Source organism: Manis pentadactyla, chromosome 3 (assembly GCF_030020395.1).
Source record: "Manis pentadactyla isolate mManPen7 chromosome 3, mManPen7.hap1, whole genome shotgun sequence".
NCBI classification, from domain to species: domain Eukaryota; kingdom Metazoa; phylum Chordata; class Mammalia; order Pholidota; family Manidae; genus Manis; species Manis pentadactyla.
In genome coordinates this window covers 49,054,922-49,075,917 of record NC_080021.1, presented here as the reverse complement: position 1 = coordinate 49,075,917, position 20,996 = coordinate 49,054,922, and the positions used below count along the sequence as shown (strand labels likewise).

General features: G+C 39.8%; 1 long non-coding RNA gene across 2 annotated transcripts in view; it reads left to right on the top strand.

Annotated features, from left to right (window-relative positions):
* Positions 1-20,996, top strand: part of LOC118935994 (uncharacterized) — a 41,426-nt gene that overhangs the window by 8,702 nt on the left and 11,728 nt on the right. The window contains exons 2-7 of one of the 2 annotated variants that reach the window (XR_008996253.1): positions 1,601-1,766; positions 2,364-2,461; positions 4,704-4,915; positions 9,313-9,513; positions 11,137-11,178; positions 14,416-14,487. This is a non-coding gene — a long non-coding RNA (uncharacterized LOC118935994). The remainder of the gene's footprint in view (positions 1-1,600; positions 1,767-2,363; positions 2,462-4,703; positions 4,916-9,312; positions 9,514-11,136; positions 11,179-14,415; positions 14,488-20,996) is intronic. The other variant, XR_008996252.1, reaches the window with a different exon arrangement.

The window sequence follows — 20,996 nt, the reverse complement described above, 5'->3', positions numbered from 1 at the left end:
CTCTGGGTTTCCAGTTAGGTTTGACCAACGAGAATCACCAGAAGAAGACTGGAAGATAATAGGAGGGAGAGGTGGTCAGGGTATTTATCCCTTCCCAGACCAGCTTTGCTGTGTTTTTGGCAGTGATTGAATTCTTCCATGACCAAAATTCCTGTTGTGTGGGCCTTTTCCCAAGTTTCCAGCTCTTTCTCAACCCTGGGAATGGTTTCCTGATGCTTTGCCTTCCCTTGTAATACTCCCTTGTTTAGGCTCTCTTGTGTTGCCTGCTGGTACCCTGACTGACACAGCTGAATAGGTCAGAGTTTGATGAGTTCAGTAAACTAACACTGAGTTCATGTAACTTACCCAAGGCAACAGAGAGAAAGTGATGGAACCAGGTTTCAAATTCAGAGTAAATTCAGGGATTATGAGGGGATCAGGAGAAACTGTTATACTAGAAGTCCAAGGAAGAGAGAATGTTAAGAAGGAAGGAAGGCTCAATAGAGCCCAATTTAGCAAAGGGTTCAAAGTGAGAAAAGGACCAGTGAGTGTCCCAAAAGGTATCTATTTTAAGAGTAGCCTCTGGGGCCTTAGGGAAACACACACTGCAGAGGTTTGAGAGTGAATGGAAGGTGGGTATACAAGAGTGAGATTAAATAGCTCTTGATGATCCTGAACAGAAAAGATGAGAAGGAGTAATAGCTAGAAGTAAGGCAGGGTGAAGAAGGCGGCACGTGGTAAGTGAGATGTTCTGATGTGTTACTGAGTTGGGATAAAGCAGCCTAAGGAGAAGAAAAGACTAAGGAACAAAAGGGAGAAAATTAGTGGTGAAGCCAGTTTCTGAAGTAGGAGAGGGGATTAACACCAGGGGAAAGGAGTAGCTGCAGAGAAGACAAGCTTCCACTGAGGTTCAAAGGGAAAATGTAGAAATGAATGCAAATTTCACAGTGCTTATTTCTAATTGTAGTGGAGCCCGGCATTTGAGGATTGATCTGAATGTATTTGGGGAGATGCAGGTAGTTTTCTTTCCCTTTTGATAGCTTGGGGCATGATCTCCATGAATTTCCCTGATCATAAATAAGAACTGATTTATCTTCTCAGCTCTCCAGGTGTCAGTCACACAGTGGGTACAGTTTTCCAGCCTCCTTGTTACAGACTTTCCACAGTCCTTGTCAGTTGGATGTCTTGCTTTGTTACATCTGTGAGGATTGGGAATGGGGTAGAAGAGGAAATCCAGTCAAACATTATTAATTAATTGAATTTAAAGGCAAATGGTAAAATGCTATTTTTAAAAAAAACAAATTTAATGGCAAATTACTCTGCAAACTCTGAATTGCCTATTCTATAATTCTGGATTTCCTTGTACTGCACAATGTTACCTTCAGTTAACAGTTAAGCCCATCCACTATGATAAATACATTTTGATATGTGGATATTAAAGCTAACAGTTAAAAATTAGTTTGCTGTGATTTATTGTTATTCATGGAAATTGTTTCTCCTGCACAATGAGGAGTCTCTCCTGGGTTTGGGCACCTGCAGTGTCTTTGGCTTTTGCTGCCTTCCATTTGTATTTTTGGCAGGTTTTAGAATCAAAATTACAATCTGACTTTTTTTATAATAGGGTTCCAGCAGCCTTGAATTCTTCAGGAAACTCTGTTCCAATTAAATAGGCCAGGCATCTGTCAATGACTACTCATGGAGCCCAAAGAAATGAAAATGTAAGGACTGCAGCAAATGGGGGCCCCTGAGGAAGAGTGCTTTTCTTCAGCAGGCTCCCAGCTAGCAAGGTACATACTTTGAATGTCCTTTTGGGGTGCTTTACCTAAGACTAGTGCCTTCTCTTTTCAGATTTGCTTAAGAGATGTAATTTAAATGAGCATATCGGACCCTGTAAGTAGTTGCTATTTCACCGTTTTCAACTAATTCTTTCTCAGTGATGTGTATTTGTTTGTTCAACAAAAGCATATTGAAGATGTACACTTTACTAGACTCTCTTGAGAATATGGAGATGAATTAAAGGCATTTCCCACCTTCAGGAAGGAGTCTAATTGTGAAGAAGAGAAGAATAACTCCATTACAAAGTTTGTGCGACAGGTGCCTAAGATTGGTGCCCAAGAGCTCTGGGATGGCAGGAACAAGAGGAATGATTCCTGATGCGGTGGCTGTTCCCAAAGAGGGCTTTCAGTTCTGTTCCTGGGTCATATTTAACTAGGCATTTCAAACAAAAGGCTTCTAAGTAATCACTTCCCTGAGCTAATTGTGAATACCAGCAGTGGTTCCTGTAACTCCCTCTGTCCAGCATAGCACTTGTGGTGGGAAATGTTGTAGTCTTATCCAGCCTTGATCTGCCATCACCATGCTTACCGCTTATCCATCTTTACCAGCACACATCTTCCTGAGGAGTATCTCCACCCTCCCTCTCTTATTCTGCTCTTCCCTACATATTTGACGGAGAAGAAGTGGATATTGACTGAGGTGGCAGGTGAGGATTAGTGGGGAAAGGGGAAACACCTACTCATAACAGCTAAATGATTGTTTAGCTAAGTATCACTCACAGTAAGAAAATGGAAAATTACAGGCTAATTCTACAGAGATAAATAACTTCCAGTTCAGAAGTGTCAGAAGATTCGGGATTTCCAATTTCAGGTATTTTCAGTTTTATGGATAACAGTATCTTGGGATTCAATTCAGAGCTGTTGTTCATTCACTATAGTAGATGAGAATGCCAATCCTTGCAGTTATTTTAACTCTTGTTACCATACAAGTCGATGGACACACAAAGTGCTGCTCAGTCTACTTTAATTAACACCATAAAGGATACTAGGGAGAAAAACAAGTACAGCTGGTCCCCAGCTTACCGATGGTTCAACTTAATGATTTTTCAACTTGTGACGCTGGACAGGCAGCCTCAGTGAGCTGCAGTTCCCAGCCAGCCACACAACCAAGAATGTAAATAGCTGATACATTTTTTCTTAAAGTATCATTGATATACAGTCTTATGAAGGTTTCACATGAGCAACATTTTGGTTTCAAGATTCACTCATATTATCAAGTCCTCACTCCCCTCATTGCAGTCACTGTCTATCAGTGTAGTAAGATGCTATAGAGTCATTACTTGTCTTCTCCATGTTCTTCTGCCTTCCCTGTGCCCTACCTATATTGTGATTGCTAATTATAATACCCCTTAATCCCCTTCTTCCTCCCTATCCACCCACCTTCCCCAACCCCATCCCTTTGGCAACTGCTAGTCCCTTCTTCAGTCTGTGAGTCTGCTATTGTTTTGTTTCTTCAGTTTTGCTTTGTTGTTATATTCCACAAATGAGTGAAATCATTTGGTACTTGTCTTTCTCCACTGGGCTTATTTCACTGAGCATAATACCCTCTAGCTCCATCCATGTTGTTGCAAATGGTAGGATTTGTTTTCTTTTTATGACTGAATAATATTCCATTGTGTATATGTACCACATCTTCTTTATCCATTCATCTTTTGATAGACACTTATTTTGCTTCCATATCTTGGCTATTGTAAATAGTGCTGTGATAAACATAGGGGAGCATATGTCTTTTTTGAATCAGGCATCTTGTTTTCTTTGGGAAAATTCCTAGGAGTGAAATTACTGGGTCAAATAGTATTTCTATTTTTAGTTTTTTGAGGAACCTCCATATTGCATTCCACAATGGCTGAACTAGTTTACATCCCCATCAATAGTGCAGGAGGGTTCCCCTTTCCCTGCATCCTTGCCAGCATTTGTTGTTCCTTGTCTTTTGGATGTTGGCCATCCTAACTGGTGTGAGGTGATATCTCATTGTGGTTTTAATTTGCATTTCCCTGATGATTAGGAATGTGGAGCATCTTCACATGTGCCTTTGGCCATTTGAATATCTTCTTTGGCGAGTGTTCAGATTCTCCACCCATTTTTAATTGGGATATTTGTTTTTAGGATGTTGAGGCATGTGAGTTCTTTGTATATTTTGGATGTTAAACCCTTATTGGATAAGTCATTTACAAATAGATTCTCCCCTATTGTAGGTTGCCTTTTTGAACAAGCAATACATTTTTACTCAGTACAGTAGTCAATAAATTATAAGAGCTATTCAACACTTTATTATAAAATAGGCTTTGTGTTAGATTATTTTACCCAGCTATAGGCAAATGTAAGTGTTGTGAGCGTGTTTTAAGTTAGGCCAGGCTGAGCTATGCTGTTCAATAGGTTAGGTATATTAAATGCATTTTCAACTCACAGTATTTTCAACTTATGATGGGTATGTCAGGATGTAACCCCCTCCTAAGTCAAGGAATATCTATATAAAATATCCCTTTAAATTTTTGTTTAGAAACGAAGTAAAAGGAAAATTAAGATTATTCTTCTACCAGTGTGCCTCATTTCCCAGTATAGAAAATATGATGAGAAGTTGATATTGATTATTTTGCAGAACAAATCTATCAGTTTTTAGGCATAAATGCACAGAATTATATGTTTCAAACATTCTTTAAGTACTTACGGCTTTTCAGCTCTTCTCATGAATCAAGACTGAAAGAAAACATATGATTAGAGAATATTTTTTTAGTTTGAATTTGGATTTCTAGCATGATTGTTTGTTTTATTTATTAGGTATGAGTTAAGGAGGAAAGGAAAGGCATACTCTGCTAATCTTCAGTAATAAAGTGACCCATGTGGCCTATGTTTTTTTTTACCTCATTGCTTCACGTCATTCCCTCTCAGGTCTGTATTCCCATTTGGAGAAGAAGAGAGGGACATCTCCAGGAAAAGGAGGATTCAAATTCATTTGCAAGAAAGGAGTAAAAAAAAAAAAAAAAGAAAGCACAGGAAGAGTAGACAGCCTTGCCTGCTAAACCACCAGATGAGATCTTCCTCAGTAATTACCTGTCGGCAACATCTACTATGATCCTAGCATTTGAAAGGACATATTGAGGGTAAGTCTGCCCAGAAGTATCCATCTTCCAGTGTGAGAGGCATAAACAACGGTAGCCTGGAGCGTTATGTACAATGACAGCACAGAGGAAGGGATGACTAAATCTGAGAGTCAGAAAAACTTTTCAGCAAAGGTGATATTTGAGCAGGATATTGAAAGATATATATACACTGATTTATATCCTGCTCATTGCAAAAGGATTTAAGGTGCCTTGTCACAGTTGACCAGACAGCAGAGGAATAGAATGGCATTTCAGAGACAGGCAGTGCCAGAGCACAGAAGTGTCGAAGGGCACAGTATCTTGGAACGTGGTGAGAATGTCTGAGGGTGGATGCACAGGGTTACCTCTGTGAGCTGGGGAGAAGCCAGACAGATAGCATAACCATTGTACCATGCCCCAGCAGTGGTTTTCAGACATAAGCAGGCACAGGATTCCCCTAGAGGGATTTAAAAAAAACAGATCACTGGGCCCCATCCCAAGATTCTTTTTCTGTAGATTTGGGGTAGGGGAGGCAAGAATTTGCATTTTTTACAAATTCCTTATTGATGTTGAAGCAGCTAGTCTTGAAACCACCCCTTCAGAAGCACTTCTCTAGAGTTTTGATTTTATCTTAAAGTCAGTTGGGAATATCTGGAATTTTTATAGCTTGGAAGAGAAAAAAATCAGATTGGGATTTAGAAAGTTTACTGGGAGCTATGTGGAGAATCAGAAAAAGAAACAATTTTGTAGATTATTTTACATGTCCAAGAGACAAAGAAAATGGACCTCAACCCATCTGTGAAAAGATGAAATGGATTTGAGAATACCTAGAGGCATAATCTAGATTACCTGGAATGTGGGGAATGAAGGAAAAGGGAAGGAATCTTAGATTGTTAAAAGTATGCTCCATAATGTAAATGAAATACTATGATATTTATGTTTATGTATTTAGAGAATCTTCTACTACCAAAATCTTTAAAATGGGGTCCAACAAATCTTTAATATAGTTTCAGATCACTTTCTTGTCAGTATCGTGGGTTATGCCTTTGCAGCTAAAGGAAGAGATAGATGGTTTGGCCATGTGGTCACCTCACTAGTGACGTGCAGCCCACTCAGGTAGGATCAAGCCTTCCTAAGGAGGCACCATGTAAGAGGGCTGTTTGCCCACTGTGCCCACTCTGAGCATCAGAACTCTGGCTGCAGGTAACAGCTGTGGTCCTTCCAGTCTCAGTATATTCTTTAATATCTCTAGGATTGCCTCCAATACATAGGACTTTGTAGATGCAATGTAAAGGATAAAATGAGGCTGGCTGAAACCACAAAATGGAGAGGGGAGTATATATGAGTAACTTGATCCTAATTATATTGAACCCATAATAACACACAGTGGAGTTTTGACTTTAATTTGTAGTTTCTCCTCCTTGCAACTGAGTCCTTAGCCACACATGCCTAAAGAACGATCTCTGTTCTGTTCTCTCTTTGAGTGTTGTTCTTACGGTGTCGAGCTTTTGTTGACCCTCTTGTGTTTTGTGCTGTCCTTTCCTCTTTCAGGGCTGTTAAAATGGTCAGCTCCTTGTACAAACCCCTTTTCATCTTTTTTGCAGTTTTTGAATTGTTCCACCAATATAATCTCTACCAATAGCATTTCTAAGGGCATTGCTTTCTTCAGTGCTCATTGCTAAATTTTTATAACCCACTAGCTTCTCTTTGTTTTTGCAGTCCGTTAACACTCCCTGTCTCTTGCATTGGACTACAGCCTCTGGGTCCTGCGCCTGGGTAGTGTCAGGATAGGGGAGGGGTTGGAGGAAAGCATGGAGCAGGGTGGGATAAGGTAGGTGTTATATTTTGCTTCTTTTGATTAGAAGAGTAACTTTTAGATTGGGTCTAAACTGAACAAATCCCTTCATTGGACAAAAATGTTACCCTTTAACACATCAAACATAGTCTTTATAGCCTTTCAGGAAATTTTCTGATTCACTATTTTGTGCTCACAAATCATGTGGGAAACAAAAGCTTCATAACACATCAGTCACTATTGGAGTTAGAGGGGATTACTAAATCACTCCTCACCACCTCAATTCAGATCGAATGGAGAGAGGCACACAAGTCAGGAAAAAGAAAATCAGAACTTTATTATGAATAGAGTTAATGGAGAATGTGTCTTAGAGTGAGAGCCAAGTAGTAACAGCCTGCTGCCAGTCTAGTCCTTTGAACAGCCCACGAGAGGAAAAGCGTGAATCTGTAGGGCAGACACATTAACCTAAGCCACTGGCTGTCATCCATCTCCCGGGTGATGCATTCCACCTCCATGTAGAGGAGGAAAAGGGTGGAGGGCAAGAAATCAAGATAAACTCTACCTCATGGAAACCAGAGGATGAATTGCTCAAAATATATGTGTTTTATAATGGAATTTTAAAGATACTTAAAATAACAGTGACTAACCATAACAGTCTCTAACAATGAATGACTTTTGAACTGTAGGAAAATAATTTCTTCATTTGAGATAATGCCAAACAGAGCTAGGAGTTTCTAAAAATCATGGAAGTTAATATCTTCCTTTATTATGTGAATGATGATGAATGCTTTAATTAGCTGCATAACTTTGTTGATTCCACCAATGATTTAATTTAAAAATACATAATTAAGAGAGTTAAAGTTTGTAAGATTTGTCATATGCTATTAGTTACTGCCCACTCCATCCCTCCACCTTCCATGGTAGTGAATTTAAAGCTGGATATATGGCCACCCAGCAAAAAAAATGGTCCAGTCTGACTTGAAGCTAGGGGTGGCCATGTGCCTAAGACTGCACCAGTGGAATGGCAGAGAGGAAGTGATGTGTGCCACTCCAGCCTTATTTGCTTAAACGGAAATGACTTGCTCTCTGCTTTCTTTCCCGTTTGTGGGCTAAGATGCTGCCATGGCAGAGAGCATTGGCACCAGGGACGCTTAATAAACTAATTGAGCAGAGCCTACCTACTGGCCAGACTGTGAGGTGAGAGAGAAATAAATGTCTATCTTACTTAGGCCACAGTGCTTTTTGGGTCTCTTTAATGTCAATTGACACTTATACTACCTTTGTAAATGTTTACACCTATCTGTTAAATATTCAATAGGAAGGAATCTGTACAATTAGCTATTGTAGTGTGTTAAAGAGAGGCCCCCAAAAGACATGTCTACCCATAATCTGTGAACTTGAGGTTATTTGGGGGAAAAAAAAGGATCTTTGAAAATATAATTAAGTAAAGGATCTTGAGATGAGATCATCCTAGATTAACTGGGTGTCTTGCCAGTGGGTTTCAGCCCCTGGCAAGTTCACTGTGGATTCAATGTGACCAAAGAAATGGCGGTAGAACATTCTTGGGGTGAAAGGGTTATACCCAACTTTATTTCCACGGTGGCAGGTCAATCACTAAAATCCCATCCACTCAGAGCGAGCCTGCATGTAGCAAGCCAGTCTCTACCTCTGGGCCCCTCTGTCTACACAGCCATCCTCTGGGCCTCTGTCCTTGGTGCTGCCACCACTCCAGCCTCTGCTCTGCCCTCCTGCAGCCTTGCAGCCACGCCACCATGTTGCCTAGAGCACTGGGCAGGGCTTCTTTATATAGAATCAATAGCAACATATTGCCCACACGTGTGTAGTGCGCTAGCCAACCAGGGCCAGGTGAGAATACTGGCCACAGGAACCTTCACTTTATCCACAGTCTGTTTCATATTAATTTTTGTTTTGGCTCACTTCTAAGGGTTCACTCAATGATGAACTTGTATAATACTCCCTTTTATACTAGGCAATCTGATCTTGACACACAAAATGAGGGCTTAGTGTGTAAGAAATATATACTGGAAATAAGTATGCATAAAAATACTGGAAAGAAATACACCAAAATGCTCTCTTTGGATGTTAGGTTTATGAGTGATTTTTTTAAATCTCCTTAGTGCTTTCTCTCTGGATAAAATGAAGGTTCCTGTGGCCAGGATTCTCACCTGGCCCTGGTTGGCTAGCTCACTACACACGTGTGGACAATATGTTGCTATTGACTCTATATAAAGAGCTTTGCCCAGTGCTCTGGGTGACATGGTGGCACTGCTGCAAGGCTGCAGGAGAGGCTGGAGCAGAGGCTGGAGTGGTGGCAATGCCGATGACAGAGGCTCAGAGGTCAGCTGTGCAGGCAGAGGGGCCCAGAGGCAGAGACTGTCTTGCTACATGCAGACTTGCTCTGAGTTGATGGGATTCTAGTGATGGACCTGCCACCATGGGAATAAAGTTGGGTATAAACTCTTTCACCCCAAGAACATTCTACTGTCATTTCTTTGGTCACATTGAATCCATAGTGAACTTGCTCAGGGCTGAAACCCATTGGCAAGACACTTTTCTTTCCAGTTTTCTGTAATAAAAATTTAATTGATTTTGATCTTTGCAGTTGAAGGCTATCAGCTTTAGTCGACACATGCAAACAGGTGGGAGGAGATTGCAGTGCAAGTGCTCAGCACAAGTGAGGACACCTAGGCCGGGCCAGACGTCGAGGCCAGAGTGTACTCTGTCTGAGGAATCCCTACCTGGACGTGCCTATAGGGCAAAAGTAGTGCCGAAGAGCTCTTCTTACTGATCCACAGGCATGCAGGTAAAAGGAAACCCAACTTCTAAACATCTCACTCAATCCAAAGTTCTTTTAAGTAAGAAATAGTTATTTATGATACTGAGAAACTACAGTCTCAGTGGGAAAAAAAAAATCAAATGGATGATACTATTGGGGTAATTGAAAACAAGAAAAATCAGTTTTGTAGCTTTTTATTCCACTCTGAATAAGATTTTTCTTGAGCTGAAAGCCATTTTGCTTCTTGGAGGGAATCTTTTTTCATATTTTTTTCAGCCAGGCTTTCATATGGATGTTTTCAAATAAAATATGTAAGTGGAGAAATATAAAAGCAGTAATAGGGCTTTCCAGGTGTTCAGTCTCAGCCTGAAATACAAAAAAGGAAAAAAATCACATGGGACAAAGAATAAAGTTGCCCTGTTCTTAATATTTAAAACATTCATGTATAAAAACACTCTTATTCTCAGACCAATAAAAAAGTGTACCTCCTGATAAAATAATGTTTGCTATTATAGGCTATATAGTTGAATCAAATGAGAAATAAGGGTAAGCATAGACAGATATTAAAGAAAATCTTAATCCTACAAATATTTTCAGCAATAATCTTGGAAAAACATACCTCTCTGAGCATAAATATTTTAGCTGAGTTTAAACAAAGATGTTATCTACTGAAGTCAGGAATAGTCATGCATTCACACAGTACTGGCTAGAATAAGGTTTTTTAATGATTGCTAAGGCCTCATAAAAAGGTCAGTATTTCTTGTCTTGGTTATTTCAATCAGGAGTTCCTGTTCCCATGTTCAGCTTTTATGATCAATTTTTTGAAACTCCAGTTGCCTAAAAATTGGGGGTGATCATTATTTCTGTTGTTATCTACCAGTTAATTTATAAACCTGCTTTGAAATTTTTATTTGAGCATTTGTATGTTAGCATAACACCAGGTAGAACCTCATGTCATGTTTTGGTAATGTCTGTATAGATATTTCGTCTGTGGGACAGCTACTGTCTGTCATGAATCAGCCCACTAGTAAATTGTGTTTATTCAAAGTCTCTGTTTCTAGCCTAGCTTGTTTAAGTGACTTTTGGGGAATGTTAAAGATAAAAATAATTTGGAATTAAAAACAATCCATGTTACTTGTCACAAATAGAGAAAATGTGTTATAAAGAATAAACTAAAGCAGTTTTAGCACATCAGGTTTGATGGAAGCCATCTGCTTTTGCTGACTGTGTAAATTTCCTTCTTTAGCCTACTTTATCTGTAGATACCACCAGTAAGCCTCAGCCTAAAAACCAGTCTGGTGCATGCCTTAAGACAATATGAATCAAGCTAACATTTTTTTTCCCCGAAGAGTTGTTTGGCAAGCAAATGAATATACCAGTTAGAAGATGGAAGAGAAATCCAGCCTAGAGATGCAAAATTTAGAAAGCATGAGTATTTTAATGGTTAGTAAAGCCATGCAGTGGATAGGATCATCTAGGAAAAAGGAATAGAGCACTGTTTATCAGCTGTCTGAAATCCATGCCTTTTTAAAATAAAATGTCTTCTATCATCCTCATTGAGAATATAACCTCAATATCCACATTATTCCAGCTTTAGTTTTTGTGGTGTTCACTATAAAACTAGTATTTTGCTTCCTTTTCTTTTTGCAGATTATACATGGAAACCTCCTGATGAATGAGAAAAGCAGCCAGGTGAGCATAGTAACTTACCTAAGGGAGGAGCCGTGGCTTCCCACTCACTTCACAGGTTGCTGGAGGCAGCAAATGAAACCTTACTTACAGGTGGAGACCTTTGAGATTCTGTAAACAAAGTCAGAATTGACAGGATGCTTCTGCTAGAAACAGATAATACCAGTTTCTAAACATGTGTGCAATGGGAAATACTTAGCATTTGGCTTTTGGAAGCTCCTGCACGGTATTCTACAACAATTAGTAGTTCTATTCATTGTACAACTTTAACCACATGGCTGCAGTGTGACTCATGGTAGATATGTTCATTATCAGTATCCAAATCATTGGCATCTCTCAACATTTACTAGTTCTTCATTTCCAGACCTAGCAAGGCAGATGGAGTAGCTCAGGTGTGGGCAGTAGCATGGGTATCATTAGTTCCATGTGGGCAGTCTTGGGTTCACTGTCAAGATTTTCTTGAACTCCATGGCCTGGTTTGTAAATATCTTGTTCTCTGTATATGGTATAGCTGTTAGGGCCATTACTGACACCAATATCAGTAAAATGTATTTTCCAAACAAAAGCAGCATTTTCACCTTTAAATAAATTTTCATGCTCACATGGTTTAGAAATTTGAGTGAGATTGGGAGACCATTTGATCATGTTTTGCTAAAGAGTACCAAGGATATCCCTGAACTTGCCACAGCTAATTATCTCCTTCCTGATACCTTTGAAAGGTATAGTCTCATAAAGCAAAATCCAAGGGCTAAAATAACCAAGCCACAACAGTAAAACATTTTATTACTTGGGAATTTGGCTTAAAGCCACAGTACAAAGCTCCAGTAAACTGGGCTGAACACATGAAAGGCTTCTTTTCTTGAGCTTGTTAGGCCTAAATAGCCTCAGGCTAAAGCCTAGGATTTCTCTCTCTGTTAATGCTCCTCTGTAAAAGCAGTCCTGAGACTCCAGTCAGCACCAGTGGAAATGGAGAGAAAAACAAAAATACCCTGCTAGCTCTCCTGTGCATTGCTTAAGTGAACTTGTGCTCGAAATTTGGGGTGAGAGAGAAAAGGGAGAAGACAGCTCCTCTTTGTCGCCCACACCATCTTGCCCTGTCCTACCAGCAAGCTGATTGGAAGCAAGAGACAGGAGAGAGGCTTGTGGTGACCTGGAGCCCCTTGGAAACCTGTGACCTTAGATAAAAGCAGCTTAATCAATACCCTATGATCTTACCAGGACAATCAACCCTCCTCCTGAAAGTGGTATGAAGAGTGTAAAAGGGGAATGGAGTTCTACACCTAAGGAGCAACAAAAATATTTCAAATATTTGAGTACATTTTCTAAAGAAAGAAACATACTGTTTTATTTTCTATTAGATAGACCTTTGATATGAAGAGGCTTTTGGGGGACCCCTAAATGCCTACAAAATAAATCAGCCATCTTCAGATTCTTTGGGGACCAGCGGAAAAGCCTAAGTGCGCACACACGCTCTTTACACTACATCTCTGGCACTAACCCAGAGGCCCAGCAGGCAAGGCTGAGTCCTGGAGTTCCACAAGGACTCCTTTTGTGCTGTTGGCCGAAAGCCTAGATGAAAAGAAAGCAAAGAGGCCTCTTTGACTCTTCTGCCCTAGGCCCACACCCAAATTTTTGCTTTCAGAGTCTTGCTACTTTAATAGTAAGAAAGGAGGAAAACTAAGTTTTAAGAAAAATAGCACCAAGGGTAAAAGAGTCTGTCTCCTTTATGCTTAGAGCTGATCTTACGTGGGTTCCCAAGTCCTAGGCCATTCAGCGTTGGGATGTGTGTGTGAACATGTTGGGAGTGTTTAGCCAACATTAAATCTAAAAGTACTATCATTTCAATAACTGGTGATAGGAAAATTAAGTGTCATATATGTTTTTTTAATTGGTAACCTCTCAGACTAGCTTATGTGTCCACAGCCACATGGACATTGTCCTTTCCTACACTTACTTATAATTTCTTCATAAAAGTCTGCATTTCAGCTAGACAGTAAACTGTGGGAGTACAGGAGTCTGTGGTCTGCGCTCTGCTGGTTTCCTAGCACCGGTCACCTAGCCTACCGTGTATCAGCTGTTTAGCAAGCATTTATTGAATGAATGAACGAACAGTCAGTAATCTCTTTTGCAGACACTGGTCGTTAAGTGCGAAGTCATTTAGCTCATTCGATCACCTCCATGTTTTCAAAGACCATTAGACTAATGTATGCACCACCTATTAGCCTGCTGCAGCCATTCCTGCTCAAGGCAGTTTTAGGCTTATGCTTCAGCAGTTCCTACATTTCATTAGAAAGACAAAGGAAAAGTTGTATTACCATAGATGAAGTAAACTTGAGAAGACATCTGAAAGGTAGCTCTAAAACACATACGTCTAATTCTTGACCCTAGGAAGTGGTCTGTATAAGCACAGCTCTGTATAAATCTAACAGTATAATAGTTCTTATTGCATAAAATTTGTATATGCATTTATATAGAACTAAATTTTTTAATAGGTAGAATCCATTTTTGTATTTACATATAGCCACAAGTAACCTCTAATTCAAAATGGTATTTGTATTTTAGATAATCGTCAGTTTCACTTACTTAAGGTACCTTATATAAAGCACTTTTTAATGTTTAAGCATAGGTATCAAAAGTAACTATTAAGTTGTTGAATTATTGAATTTCCAGCAGATTTTATCTTATGTTTAATAAAAAAGATAAGTAAACTTGAAAAGTCAATAGTAAAGCCAGTTGCTGCCTCACACAAGTTTTTCTATGTCCTTAAGATGTAAAATGGAGAGAACAGAAGACAGTGGTAAATCTTATTTGTAAATTGTGTACCTTAAAAAAATAACTGTATTTCACAATAAATATCTTTTAATTAGCATTGTCCATTTAATAAAGCCCTCAGAGGTCAAAGCAATCCAGAAAGATTTTTGTTCTGAGAAAAAGTTGATATAAACACATAATTAATATTTAATCCTGGAAAACTCAACTTTATTCAATGAACATTTAAACATAATTTATTTCCATAATAGGAACAGCTGTAAGGAGGCGGAATGACAAACAAAAGAGAGGAAAAAAGGAAACTGTAAGCCAAAAATAGTAAATTTCACACATGGAAGCAGAGGGTGAATAACTGAGATATGAGTAAAATACTCTTGTCACACCCTGCTAGTTACGTGACAATGTCCCATGCTTTTGAAGTACTAATTACATGATTAAGTACTCTTTACCTTGACTCTGGTTCATTAACAGGACCCAGACTGTCCTACTCTATAGATACAGAGATGATTCTTCAAAGGATGTACAGCCAATTAGAGGAGACAGGTGAGTAAAAAGGGATGCAAATATAGGTTAATATGTACTGCAGTACTGGAAATGCTATCTTCTTTTGTGTGTGTGTGGCAAAAATATGCTAGGGAAATGGTCCAGAAATCCTTCTCAGGTTTTTATGTCAGATCCTAAAACAGCATTTCAGTGCCATTTTTTAAGACTTGATGTTTGTTGTACTTAAAATGCATTCTGTAGAATACTTAGAATTATTTTTAAATCTCCCCAAATAATGTAATTAATACCGTTTCGGTCAAATTCTATTTCAAGTCAGTATAAAACATTTTTCTTCTCTCAGAACTAACACAGGACCAGCCTGCTTCATAGTTGACCTCTCAGAGTAAATGCAGAAGGAAACTGAGAAACAAAGAATTTAGCATTTAATATCTTGCTTTAGAATATAGTTATAGCTCCAGTATAGTTAAATGGTAACTCCTTTGAAGTTATCCCCTATATCCTGAGTCCAGGGTGTTGGGTGTATGTTTCCATGGACGGCAGGCAGTGTTGCTGGAAGGAACTGTCTGTAGCACTGAACACCATTTTGATGCTCTTGTTTATGTGATAGATCTAAAGTTAAGTAAAGTTCTGGATGATTCAAAGGTGTTGCTCCTTTATCTCAATTTGGCTGAGCAAGGAGAGTATGCAAGGGCCACTCCAGGTAGCTTCTTGTGGAGGATGCAGTGTAGCAGTGTCGGGAAGGAAAGGACTCGGCTTGGTGTCGCAGGGAAGTCAGATACAGTGAGACAAGAGACCAAAGTCAAGAAAGCAAAGTAAGTTTTAATACACTGCATAGAGTAGCAGAGCGGGCCTGCCTAAGATAAGACAGGCAGGCGTAGATGCTCATTCTGAGGCTTCTTTTATGTGGTTTTTGACAGGGCAGAGAGGTCCTTGATTGACAGCTGTCAACTCTCTAGGTTTGTTCTGATTGGTGAAATGGGGACAGGGGCTGTGCTGTGCCTGTGCCTCTGATGTTTCTTATTTGGGGAGACCCTGGACATTTCCTGAGTCACTCTTTGGACCCTGTGGCTTCATCTGATTAACTCTCTGAGCCATTTCTGGCTTTCTGGTTCTATTTGATCAAGTCACTGAGTCATCTTTGGGGGGCCCTGTCTCCTTTCTATCCCGCTCATTTCTGTCTTTCTGCCTAACATTAGGTTAAAGGTAGGGAATACCCAGGTATAGCCAGAGACAGAGGCAGGAGCAAAATCGCAAAGGACCTTCTACATCATGTAAAGGAGTTTAGACTTTCTTGTAAGGAAAGAATTTGTAAGGAAGTCAATCCATGCATTGCATGGTTTTTCTCCAGGAGAGCCCAGCAACACAGGAGCAGAGGGAAAATTCTCAAAACATTGGGATTTTGCTACAGAGATGCAGCTAGTGTTACCAGAAACAAAAAGAAGTTACTCCATAATTTTCTATTAATATTTAGGATTTACATCATAATTTAGAGCAGTCCCTCTGACAGTCGTATGAAAGATCCTCATCCTTGCCAGAGTAGAAATATTAGAGGCCAAAGCAGTAGCCCAGGTAAATATATATGCATCTGGATCCATAAGGTATTGATCGCAGAGATGAAGAAGGGATTTGTTTGAGTGTAATTTTTATATAGAATTGAATGAAACCTTTGAAGAAATGAAAAACACGGGAGATTATTCCCAGGTTCTTGACCAGGGTGACTGGGGATGTTAACATCAAGGTTTGTTGGGGGAGTTGATGAATTTCAGTTTGGACATGCTGGCTTTGACAGGCACACAGCAGGAGATGTTTAGTAGGTAGTGGGATTCGCAGGTATGATGCCCAGGAAAAAGATCTAGGTTAGAGTTATAATTTGGAAATCATTGTGTATCGGTAATTAAGTATATTGGTGATTTTGATTTAGATGTTTAGCCAAGGAGAACATGTATATTGAGGAAAGAGAATTGAGGATGAATTTCAGGGGAATACCAATATTTGTAGAGTAGAATGAATGAAAACACTTTTGAAGGAAATAAAAAGAAACAGAGGATTTTCATGGAACCTCAGAGAGGAAAGACTTCCAAAAAATGTAGAGTGGTCACAAGTATTAATCATTGTGAAGGGTCAAATGAGATAAAGACTGACATCCATTTAATTGGAAATTAGTAAGAGCAATATCAGTTAGTGGTAGTGGCAGAAACTGGATTTCATTGGGTTGAGGAATGAACAGTAAATGAAGAAGTAAATTTAGATTCTTCTTTCAAGAGGCTTGCTTATGAAAGTAAGAGCAGAGATTATACTATAGCTACAAGAGTGGTCAGGGCCAAAGGAAGTTTTTCTTTAGGATGGGAAAGATAATGGTTACATTTACTTGTGGAGCAGAAATCAGTGGAGAAAAAAAAATGTTAATGGTAAGCAAGAGGGCAAAATTGATGCCATAGTAATTAGTATGAGCAGAGATTCAGCATGGAGGAATTGTGGAGGGATTAGCTTTAAAGTGAAGGGGGTTGAAGATGGGTGGTGGAGCATCCGGGATTTTAGAAATGCATCGATATCCAGATGTCTGATCTCCTCATTCTAACTCTTAGGAAGGAATGTGTGCCAGGCTGTGTCTGCTGCTTCACTCAGACCACCTCTGAGAGGAGGAGATAGTGATATATTTAGTAAATTTGATTAGAATTATTGAGCATTAGAATCCTTGGGTGAACTCCAGCCATCCCTCCTTTTGGGAGCAATATGCCTGCAGAGAGCATATGTTCTCCTGCTCCTCCAGGACACTTTCTTCCCTGTCACAAAGGAAGACTTGCCTTGGTCTGATGCAGCCTTGAATTTGATTATGTCTGCCTCATTCTGAGATTCAGCAGTATAAAGCTCCTGTGGTTAACAAACATAAAGCCATAACCTTCAACCTGGCCTCTTAAAGTAGTAGAGATGATATTTTTGTCTCTGTTTTTCCTTTTTTGCATCTCTCCATTAGATCAGTGTTGGATGGGAGAGAGAAGTGTTATCCCGTGTGCCAATTAATTGTTTACTCATCAAGTGTAGCACTTATTACGTGAATATGGCAGATGGCTAGTGACTCCCCTTCCATTCTTGCTTGGACTTAGGTGATCAGCTAAAGACCATATTTCCCAGCCCCCTTGCAGTGAGGTATGGCCATAGGACTTAGTACTACCATGGAAAATGACTGGAACTGATGAGTGTAACTTGTGCCTCACTTGCTTAAAAGGAAGTTACTTTCCCTGTGTCTCCTCTCTGTGACCTTACTTATGGCTAGAAGCTTGAATATGGCTAAGGTCCTAGACCTTAGATATGGGTAAGTGATAGCCTGACCATGCATGGGAGGAACGAGCCCCAGGGATAAGCATAGCTTCAGTTTGGAAGGAATACAAGTTGCTGAATGTCCTCATAGAGCAGACTTGGCCCACTAGGCTACCCTGAACTATTACATGACAGAGAAATAAACATTTATCTCACTTAAGGCATTGTGTATTTGGGGTTCTTATAGCAGCTTAGCCTTTCTCTTAAAAGCCAGGAGCAAGTTGTTTGGGCCTTAAATAATATAATGAGATGCAAAGAAGTAGATGGAATTTGACCTACTAAAATCTTTAGCTAGGAATTAGACTTCTAGGGTATGGGTACTATTGTTCCTTAGAGAAATGAATGGCATAATTTCTAATATGAAAGAAAATGACAACCATGGGTTATGTAATCAATATGTTCCTAGAATGGTGAGGAGACTGAAAGCTCTATATGTGCTGGTATCTGCCAGAAAAATAGCTAAATAAGCATATACTTGCTCTAATTCTGTTTTCTTGTACCAATTAGTGTAATTACATTAGGAAAGTTAAATTGAGAAAATTCTTCCCTGCATTCCAGGTAGAGAGAACAGCAAATGTAAAGGTTGTAAGCCAGGAATTAATTCAGCATGCTCAGGGAGGGAAGAACAGGGTACCTGGCACACAGTGGGTGAGGAGGAGTCATAGGAAATGAGCTGGGACAGATTTGTAGCTCCTTATAAACCAGGATTAAGAACGGGGATTTTATTTTAAGCATGATGGGAGCCATTAAAATTTTTGAGCAGCTGAATGGTATGAATAGATCTGCCTCTTTAAAATGCCACTGGGTAGAGTGGGTGCAAGGGAAGAAACAGGAACACTGGGCAGAAGATACCACAGAAGCCCAGGCGAGTAACCACGGGACAGTGCTTCAGATCTTTTGGACAATTCTGGGATTTTGAGCACAATAAGTCCCCTTTTTTCAGCAGCAAAAGAATAAATGTATTAGTTAACCCCAAAGAACTCAACAAATACCAGACTTTTGTTTGTCTGGTACTCGTCGGCCAGAACATTCCCTCACTCCCGAGCTCTGATACGGCCGCCGGCCACTGCCAGCATTGCTTTGCTGTCGGGGGGTGAATGTCTGGGCTCAGCTCTGCAGCTCTGCACTGGGGCCCTTGACCACAGCTGCTTGCTTCTGGGAACAGGGTCAGCAAAGTGCATGTCTAGATTTTCAGTTTAAACACCAACTCACACTTTTGGTTTAGTACTTCCACAGTAAGTTGCTGCCAAGTCCAGTCAATATTGTGAGCTGTTAAGGAGGCTTCTACAGCTGCCTGGCCCTAGAGACACTTCTGATGATAAAACTGTTGGGAGCTCACAGATGGAAGAGCTTTCCGTATTAGCTGATCCAGTGTGCTGGAAGAAAGAAACTAACAAAATTGGCAAGAGATGGGTGCCTTCTGATTGGCACAGAGATGAGGTACCAGAGAATTGGAGCTAATGAATATGACATAAAAGGACATCCTAAAATCAATAAATTGTTTCTTTTTCCTTACAGGGCTAGTCCTCCCCATCTAATATTTGCATCTGGTGCAAGGGGACCAAGTCTAAGATACAAGAGCCCTTCCTACAGTTGGGTGTTCTAAGAGCAGGGAGTAAACCAGAGACCCTTGCCCTGTGATTCTGAAACAGTGCCCGCCACCACTGACCCAACCCAGATAACCTCAGTCTGAGGAAAACTGTCTTATATTTGTGTTGAGGTAGACATTTCCTCAAGTGACAAACTCCTCTAACTAGGAATTTCAGTTTGGTGGTTCCGACGTGTGTATGTGTGTGACTGGACGCAAAGTTCTCTGATGAGAAGGAGGGTGGTAGAGAGATGTTAGGAATGCTGAAAGGAGTAGTAGGTGGTTGGAAAAGCTCCTGCAAAGAATTAGGGAGAAAGTTACTGAGACATGTACCTTTGCATCTATTGCATGTGGAAGAATCTCTGAGAAGCCCTGAAGGCCCAGGTGAGGTGATAGGACCCAGAAATACTGGGGCATCATCTGCACTCTTCTGTGGTTTTTCCAACAGCACTATGCAGTCTTGCCATAAAGCAAGAGGAAAAAAGACCAAAAAGAAAAAAAAATGTTTCTGCACAATAATGCCAGTGACTAAATTTTGACTTGCACAGAATTATAAAGGAAAGAATAGCATGGAGTAGTGTGGGAGGCCTCTCCCTCCACTTGAGGCCACTTAGTATAGTAGAAGACAGTGTTTCCAAAACTAATAAATAGCAAAGTAAATGGAGTGGAAAGCAAAAGTGAGTCTGGAACTGAATGACATGGGAGATGCACCTGGAGGCGCAGACCGCCCCCTCGCTGTCTCCCCCAGACCCTCTCCCAGGTCCTCTCTGCTGGATGAACAGGAGCCTTGAAAAGGGGATGAGAGGCTGCCAGCCCAAGAGGCAGGGATGTTAGGTCAACACATTGGGATTTAGACAGTAAGGAAAAGACTTGACATTTGTCTCTTTTTTAACTGAACAAATTTGCTAAGAGTTTTAATGCAAAAAATACTGTTTCACAGTAATATCATTTGTTTTTATTAAAGACAATTTTGATAGTTCAATGAACATAAAAGCAACATATCTTACTCTTCCCAGATACATACTATACACAATGTGCTCACACTTTTCCTTACATTTTTACTTTTATTAAATATTAACTCTCCTATATTTTGCTATTTCCATCAAACACTACATAATTAAGAATTCTTGATATGCCTACAGTCATCCTTTTATTTCAGAAGGGCACATGATATTCTATTCTGTTTATGTATAATAATATGTCAGAAACATTACTAATGACACACATTCATACTGTTTTTCTTTTTCGCCAGGGGAAGGGAGAAAGAGGTGGGGCAGAATCCAGTGGAGAACTAGTATGTACCTTTGCGTCTATTTAATTATTGCCTTTAAGTTTATTTTTCTTTGAACTTGAACTGACTGGGATTGCAGATGGTTGGCTCACTTCCATTCTCAACATTCAGTTGACTCTGACAAAACAGTAGTTTTGTAAAAATGAAGGCAAAACTTTGATTCTCAATTTGCACAACAGATTTTCTTTAGACAACGATTACACAGAAAGAACAAAATTTGAGACTAGGGCTACACCAATGTGTTTTTGCTGTTTTTTTAAATGAATTTTAATTTTAGAATACTTTTAGGTTTATTGAAAAGGTGTAAAAATAGTACAGAGAATTCCCTATCCAGTTTCCCTTATTGTTAAC